The following is an 8,699-nucleotide window of genomic DNA, read 5'->3' as shown; positions in this document are numbered from 1 at the left end:
TTATCAGGGAGTTCCAATGCTGTGTCTTCCTCAGGGATGTGTTTTGGGTCTGTATCCTGGTTCCCTATTTCTCCAGCTTTAGCTTGCTTCTTTGTGTGAATTGTGATGCTCTGTTGTCTCCGAGGCATTGTGTTGTTTTTGTGTTTATATTTAATTGGCAATTATATGTTGAAGTGACTTGCCCACAATTTTTATTTTCTTTGTATGTTATCTATACAGGCAGGGTACTGTGCTGTGCTCCTCTATTCACTAGTTGACAGCACTTATACACTCACCACCTGTTTCCTTTCCTATTGTCAGCCTCTCGTATGTCCTTGCCGCCCCTGGCAAACAGAACCTGTTCTTAGGTTCCTGGAATCTGAACAAGAATGCTATCACTTTAAAATCCAAAATGGTTGCCAATTGTAAACATTCAAAATGGCTGCGCCCTCAGTCTCTTTAAACATCCAAAATGGCCACTGCTTATAAACATTCAAAGTGGCTACACTCTCAGTCACTTTAAACATCCAAAATGCCCACCGCCTGTAAACATTCAAAATGGCTGTGCCCTCAGTCACTTTAACTATCCAAAATGACTGCCACGTGTAAACAATCAAAATGGCTGCACCCTCCAGATAGTACAAAGTTCACAGCTCAGATTGTCTCCCTCCTTGCTGTTTCCCTTCCTAGTTATTGGCCACCAGAGTAGTTGTCCCTGCAGCCCTTGGTGACTGGGACTGATCTTTAGGTCAATTCTCAGGTCCCAACACCACTTGGAAATATTCAGGCTGTTGGTCTTGTCAGAGTAGCTGACAGTCCGCAGCTCTGACTGTTTCTGTACTCACTGTTTTTGTTTAGGTTTTTCCACTAGTTGGTGCCTAATCCACTTCTGCGTAGTTCCTTTCAAAGCTCAGGGCTCCAGGATTATCTTCTGTATCTCTGTCAATTGGTTTTTCTTTTCTTTGTTGACGAGCGTCTGTGTCGCTTGTCTGCCTATTCCTCCATCTTACCTATTTTTTATTTGAATTACTGATTATGTCTTCTGCCCATTTACCTCTCTACTGCCTGTTTACCTCTCTTGTCATTTTGTATGAGTTTTTAATGTATTAAGAACCTGTCTATAATGCTACTTGCAGATACCACACTGATTGATTCTAAGTTGTCCTTGATGTAAGACACATTAATAACAGCTTTTAAAAAATAAAAAAGGAAATCCTAAATTCATGAGATGTTGATTATTAGACATCTTGATTTCACAAATGTTAAGATGTAGATAGGAAAAAAATTAAATGTAGAATTAGCTCTGAATCAATTTGGTATGAATATATTGTGGATCCTGATAATTGACCATATCATCTGATGAGTATTGCTACTAGAGAGAGTAATATGATCTGATAATTAGAAGTATATCCAGTTTGATAAAATACATGGATTTTAACCTAGCTTATTGAAGTATTGAATCAGTGCCGATTGCTTGAATTTGGATCATAAGCTACTCTGAGCCATTGCTAACTAAAAGGCTACAGTTCAAACCCACCAGCCACTCCTCAGAAGAAAGATGGGGCAATCTGCTTCTGTAGTGATATTGCCTCAGGAACCCAAGGAGGGGTAACTATGAATTGGATCCAACTTGACGGCAGTGAATTTGGTTTTTTTGGTTTGTTTGATGATGTAGAAATTAATGGGCAAGAACTACTGTCAGTTCTAATGTTATGTGTTGAGTTATGATGTGCTAGAATATTTTGGTTATTATCAGGACACTTAAAAGAAATATACAGACATATATATACACACATACATGTACATATATTGTGGTATAGAACATTGTTTGGTATGGTCCTTTTAGCTATGGTCCTTGTGACTCTGTGGTGAAGTGAATTATTTGGTATGCCTTTTTTAACTAGTCTTTGTGACTCCCACTAGATTACTGGATGTTGTTGTTGTTGTTATGTGCCGTCGAGTCAGACTCGACTCATAGCGACCCCTCCTTGGATTTCCAAGGCAGTATCACTATGGAAGTAGGTTGTCCAACCTTCCTTCCGAGGAGTGGCTGGTGGATTTGAACCTCCAGCCTTCTGGTTAGCAGTCAATGCCTTAGGCACTATGCTACCAGAGCTCCAGATTACTGGATGGGACCATGTAAATAAGGTGTACGGAACTCTAATGTGGGGATTGCTTAGTTTTGTCATTCTACTAGGCTTAAAATGAGCCTTCCTAGAAACAGAAAAGGGGATCTCACTGCCATCAAGAGAGAAAAGCTGGAGGTGGAGTGGAGTGCATCCTTGGTCCCGAGATCCTGTGCTGCACCTCCTTGGCAGAGATGACTGGCTGAGACAACTGACTGGGATGACTGCAGAGGAACCCAGAGACACAAGACAGAGGAGTGGGCTTGTGAGCCCACAGAGTGAGAAAGCTGAATACCCTTGTGCAGGAGACTTGCTGATGCAGTGGGGTGCACTTGGCTGTACCTATCAGCAGAGCTAAACGAGCTTTGTAACACTTGCCTGAGTGGGGTAAAGGCCAGGCAGAGAGACCAGTGGCCAGAGAGGTATGCCTGAGGGCATAGCAGAGGGCATTCCATCCTAATGGAAAAATTGTATTCTGAGCACATTCCTGTACCTGAACTGTAGCCTGTTAACTTCCCTAATAAACCCCATAACTATGAGTACTGTCTGTGAGTTCTGTGCAATGAATTGTTGAACCCAGCAGAAAAGTAGAGAGTTCCCTGGGAGAGATCGTTTGTGTCAGTATTGGCAAAAAGGCTGGAGGTTGGTGGCATGTCTAGCCTCATAGGAGTAAGCCTTAGGCTGCTGATGGTGATTCTCTCTTTCCTTTGTGATGTTAGAGGAAATCAAAAGATGCCACCCCCATATCCTTTTTGCAGACTCCCACCAGATGACTGGGTAGGATAATGCAAATGTGAGGTGATGTGGCCTACCCAGGGGAATGGAGAGTTGGCTAATAATGTAAATAACGTACATGGCACCCTTGAGAGAGTAAACCAAAAACCAAATTGAACTCACTGCTGTCGAGTTGGATCCAACTCATAGCGACCCCTCCTTGGATTTCTAAGACAATATCACTATGGAAGTAGATCGCCCAAACTTCCTTCTGAGGAGTGGTTGGTGGGTTTGAACTGCCAGCCTTCTGGTTAGCAGTCAAATGCTTGAGAGGATAGGACCATCCAAATAAGGTATATGGAACCCTAACATGGGGACTGGTCAGTTTAGCCATCTGCTAGGCTTAAAATGAGCCATCCCAGAGGCAAATAGAGGGAATCTAATGCCATCAGGAAAGAAGAGCCAGGAGTGGATCATGTCCTCTGGACTCAAGATCCCTGCATTGAACCTCCTCAACCCAGGAGACAGAGGGGACTGTGATATCAGAGACAATGAGAAACAGAGGCAGCTGAACAAAGAGATTGGCTTTCCAGCCCATGGAGTGAGAAAGCTGAGACTTTGGGTAGGAGGCTTGCTGACAGAGTAGAGTGCCTCTAGGCACATATCTGTGAACAGACTCGCCAACCTTCTGAGCAAGAAAGCTGAGTGCCTTCAGACAGATTTGCTGGTAGAGTGTGGTGCCTCTTGGGCACCTATAAGCTGAGCTAAAAAAGCTTTGTAACATTTGCCTGAGCAGAGCAGAGGCTAAAGGGCTGCAGGGCCGAGAGGCTGAGGCCAGAGAGAGACCTGCCTTTAGACACAGCTGGGGGAAAGCTGTCCTGATTAAAGAACTGTATCTTGAGCATCCCTGATCCTGAATTGTAACCTGATACTTCCCTAATAACCCCAAAATCATGAGTATTGTTTGTGATTTCTGTGTCATCATTGCAATGGATTATGAAACCCAGCAGAGAAGTAGAGAGTGCTTGGGAGGGACAGTTAGTGTCAGAATTGGTGAAAAAGTTCAAGGGTGGCAACATGTCTGACCTCCACCTCATGGGAATCAGCCTTGGGGGACTGATGTTGATGTTGATCCTCTTTCCCCCTCTGAAGTTAGAGTAGGTCAGAACTTATGTATAGGCATACATACACACAATCACAAATACATGCATGTGTATATATATATATGTGCATTATATATATGCATGTGCATTATATATATATAATGAATAACTTACTTAACATGGCTTTCTAGCCATAGTCGTCCATTGTATGATGTATTGTAAAATCCTAGGAGCTCTGGTAGCATAGTGCCTAAGGCACTTGACTGTTAACCAGAAGGCTGGCGGTTCAAACCCACTAGCCACTCCTCAGAAGGAAGATGGGGCAATCTACTTCCATAGTGATACTGCCTCGGGAACCCAAGGAGGGGTCGCTATGAGTCGGATCTGACTCGACGGCACATAAACAACAACAACATACCTATGGTTATGGTCCCATTTTTTAGTGAGTTGTCAGTCTGTCAGTCTTCATCTGACAGTTCTTGGGACTTGAGCCAGCAGCCTATTGTCTGACCTGATTCATTAACTTCAATAGCCCTGTGAGCCAACAGCTTGTCATCTGACCTGCTCATGTGGGTTTGTCAGCCCCTGCAACCATCCAAGTAGAATTCTCCAGACTGATGCCTGACTCATGGATTTTGGACTAGCCAGCCTCCACAACCATTTGATCTATTTCCTTGGTGGTTCATAAATTCTGTGAGACATTGCTGCAAATTATAGAAACCTAAGATATTGTTGCAAATTATGGAAACCTAAGAGAGGAGGCCACCACTCATCTGTCAGTTTGTCATACTGTGGTGGCTTGCATGTTGCTGTGAGGCTGCAGGCTATGCCACAGGTATTTCAAATACCAGCAGGGTCACCCATGGTGGACAGGTTTTAGTGGAGCTTCCAGATTAAGACAGACTCAGAAGAAGGAAAAGGCCATCCACTTCTCAAAGAATTGGCCAGTGAAGACCTTATGGATAGCAGTGAAGCACTATTTAATATAATGTTAATGAATAGCCCTGAAACACTGTCCAATATAGTGGCAGAAGATGAGCCCCTCAAGTCAGAAGGAAATCAAAATACAACTGTGGAAGAGCTGCTTCCTCAAAATAGAGTCAATCTTAATGATACAGATGGAGTAAAGCTTTCAGGACTTCCATTTGCTGGTGTGTCATAACACAAAATGGGAAGAAACAGCTGCAAGCATCGGAAACATGGGATGTACAAAGTATGAATCTAGGAAAATTGGAAGTTGTCAAAAATGAAATGGAACACATAAAGATCAATATCCTAGGCATTTGTGAGCTGAAATGGACTGTTTTGGCCACTTTGAATCAGACAATCATATGATCTACTATGCTGGGAATGACGAAGAAAAATGGTGTGGCATTGATCATGACAAAAAATGTTTCAAGATCTATTCTGAAGTATAATGCTGTCAGTGATAGGATAAATACCCATACAGCTAAAAGAAGACCAGTTAATACTACTATTATTCAAACTTACATACCAACCACTAAAGCCAAAGACAAGGAAATTGAAGATTTTTACCAACTTCTGCAGGCTAAAATTGACCGAACATGCAATCAAGATGTGTTGATTATCACTGGTGATTGGAATGCAAAAGTTGGAAACAAAGAAGGATCATGAGTAGTTGGAAAATATGGGTTGGTGATAGAACTGACACTGGAGATCACATGATAAAATTTTTCAAGACCAACAACTTATGTGTTGCAAATACCTTTTCTCAACAACATAAATCACAGCTATAAACATGAACCTCACCAAATGGAAGACACAGGAATTAGGTCCACTGCATCTCTGGAAAGAGGTGATGGAGAAGTTCAATATCTTCAGCCAAAACAAGGCCAAGAGATGACTGTGGAACAGACCATTAACTGCTCATATGCAGGTTCAACTTGAAGCTGAAGACAATTAAACTAAGTGCACAAGAGCCAAAATATGACCTTGATTATATCCCACCTGAATTTAGAGATCACTTGAAGAAGAGATTTGGCACACAATTCAGAATGACTGAAAACCAGAGGAATTGTGGGATAACATCAAGAAGATAATCCATGAAGAAAGAAAAAGGTCATTAAAAAGACAGGAAAGGAAGAAAAGACCAAAATGGATGCCAGAAGAGACTCTGAAACTTGTCCTTGAATGGACAGTAGCTAAAGAAAATGGAAGAACTGACAAGATAAAAGAGTTCAACAGAAGATTTCAAAGAGCAGCTAAAGAAGACACAGTCAATCATAATGAAATGTGCAAAGACATGGAGTTAGAAAACCAAAAGGGAAGAACATGGTTGGCATTTTTCAAGCTGAAAGAACTGAAGAAAAAAATCAAGTCTCAAGCGGCAATATTGAAAGATTCCATTAGTAAAATATTGAATGATGCAGGAAACATCAAAAGAAGATGAAAGGAATTCACAGAATTACAATACAAAAAAGAATTGGTCAATGTTCATCTATTTCAGGAGGTGCCATATGATCAAGAAGCAATGATACTGAAGGAAGAAGTCAAAGCTCCACTGAAGGAACTGGTAAAAAACAAGGCTCCAGGAATTGATAGAATACCCATTAAGATGTTTCAAGAAATGAATACCCCACTGTAGGCACTTACTCATCTATGCCAAGAAAATTGGAAGACAGCTACCTGGACAACTGACTTGGAGGAGATCCATATTTGTACCCATTCCAAAGAAAGGTGATCCCACAGAATGTGGAAATTATAGAACAGTATCATTAATAGAACACAATAAATTTTGCTGAAGATAATTAAAAAATGGTTGCAGCAGTATGTTGACAGAGAACTTCCAGAAATACAGGCCGGATTCAGAAGAGGACATGGAACAAGAGATATCATTGCTGATGTCAGATGGATCTTGGCTGAAAGCAAAGAATACCAGAAAGATGTTTACTTGTGTTTTATTGACTATGCAAAAGGATTTGATAGTGTAGATCATAGCAAATTATGGATAGCATTGAAAAGAATGGGAATTCCAGAACACTTAATTGTGCTCATAAGGAACCTGTACATAGACCAGGAGGCTGTTGTTCAAACAGAACAAGGAAATACAACATGGTTTAAAATCAGAGAAGAAGTGTGTCAGGGTTGTATCCTTTCACCATACTTATTCAATCTATATGCTGAGCAAATAATCTGAGAAGTTGGGCTATATGAGAAGAACATGGCATCATGATTGGAGGAAGACTCATTAACTACCTGCTGTATGCAGGTGATACAACCTTGCTTACTGAAAGTGAAGATGATTTGAAGCATTTACTGATGAAGATTAAAGACTATGGTCTGCAGTATGGATTACACTTTAACTTAAAGAAAATGAAAATCCTCACAACTGGACCTGTAAGCAGCAGCACGACAAATGGAGAAAAAATTGAAGTTGTTAAGTATTTCATATTACTTGGTTCAACTATCAACACCTATGGAAGCAACAGTCAAGAAATCAGGCAATCAGTATTGTACTAGGCATAACTGCTGCAAAAGACCTCTTTCAAGTGCTGAAGATCAAAGATGTCTCCTTGAAGACTAAAGTGTGTCTAACCCAAATCATGGTATTTTCATTCATCTCATATGCATGTGAAAGCTGGACAACACATAAGGAAGACCAAAGAAGAGTTGATGCTTTTGAGTTGTGGTGTTAGCAAAAAATTACCAGAAGAATTAACAGATCTTTCCTGAAAGAAGTTCAACTGGAATGCTCCTTGGAAGCAAGATTGGCCAGACTTTGTCTCACCTACTTTGGTCTTATTGTCAGACAGGACCATTCTCTGGAGAAGAATATTGTGCTTGGTAAAGTGGATGGTCAGGGAAAAATTGCAAAGCCCTCAATGAGATGAATTGACACAGTGACTGCAATGATGGGCTCAGATATAGCAAGGATTTTGAGGCTAGTGCAGGACTAGTCAGTGTTTCATTGTGTTGTACATAAAGTCACTATGAGTCAGAGCCAACCTGATGGTACCTAATAACAACAACAAGAAAACAGGAGGGAGAGTACAGAGTTGGGAGAGGAGTAGTGGATGTTAGAGATGATGGCATGGTACAGTAGTTTGGAAAAGTTGAACATTCAGGATATCTTTAACCTCTGCTCATAGGGACTAGCCCTAGTGCTGATCCTTCTAAAAGAATTTGTTCATACAATATGTCTATAGAAAGAGAGAGAGAGATCTTGAATATGTATGCACATGCATGTGCCTATGTGTGTGTGTATATATATACACACAGGCATACATTTTTATTGTGCTTCACAGCTGTTGCATTTTTTATAAATTAAATGTGGTAACCCTGCACTGAGTAAATCTATAGGCTCCATTTTTCCAACAGCATGTGCTCACTTCATATCTCTGTGTCACATTGTGGTAACTTACACAATATTTCAAACTTGTTCATAAAGCTACTGCACATTACTATGGACTACAATATAGTGAAAATATAACTTTTATATGTATTGGAAAACCAAAAAATTCATGTGACTTGTTTATTGTGATATTTGTTTTACTTCAGTGATCTAGAACTGAACCCACAATATCTTTGATGTATGGTTGATTATATGTGTGTGTGTGTGTGTGTGTATTATATATGCATAATATATGTGCATTATATTTATATATTAGTTCAAAATTAGGAAAGGTGTGTGGCACTCTTGTGTTCTTTTACCTTACGTATTAATCTTTATGTTGTTGTTGTTGTTGTTAAGTGCCGTCGAGTCGTTTCCGACTCATAGCGACCCCATGCACAGCAGAACGAAACACTGCCCGATCCC

This window comes from Orycteropus afer, unplaced genomic scaffold, assembly GCF_000298275.1.
Source record: "Orycteropus afer afer isolate SDZICR_OR568_19922 unplaced genomic scaffold, OryAfe1.0 scaffold00033, whole genome shotgun sequence".
NCBI lineage: Eukaryota > Metazoa > Chordata > Mammalia > Tubulidentata > Orycteropodidae > Orycteropus > Orycteropus afer.
The sequence above is the reverse complement of the archived record's forward strand: the minus strand, read 5'-3'. Positions refer to the sequence as shown.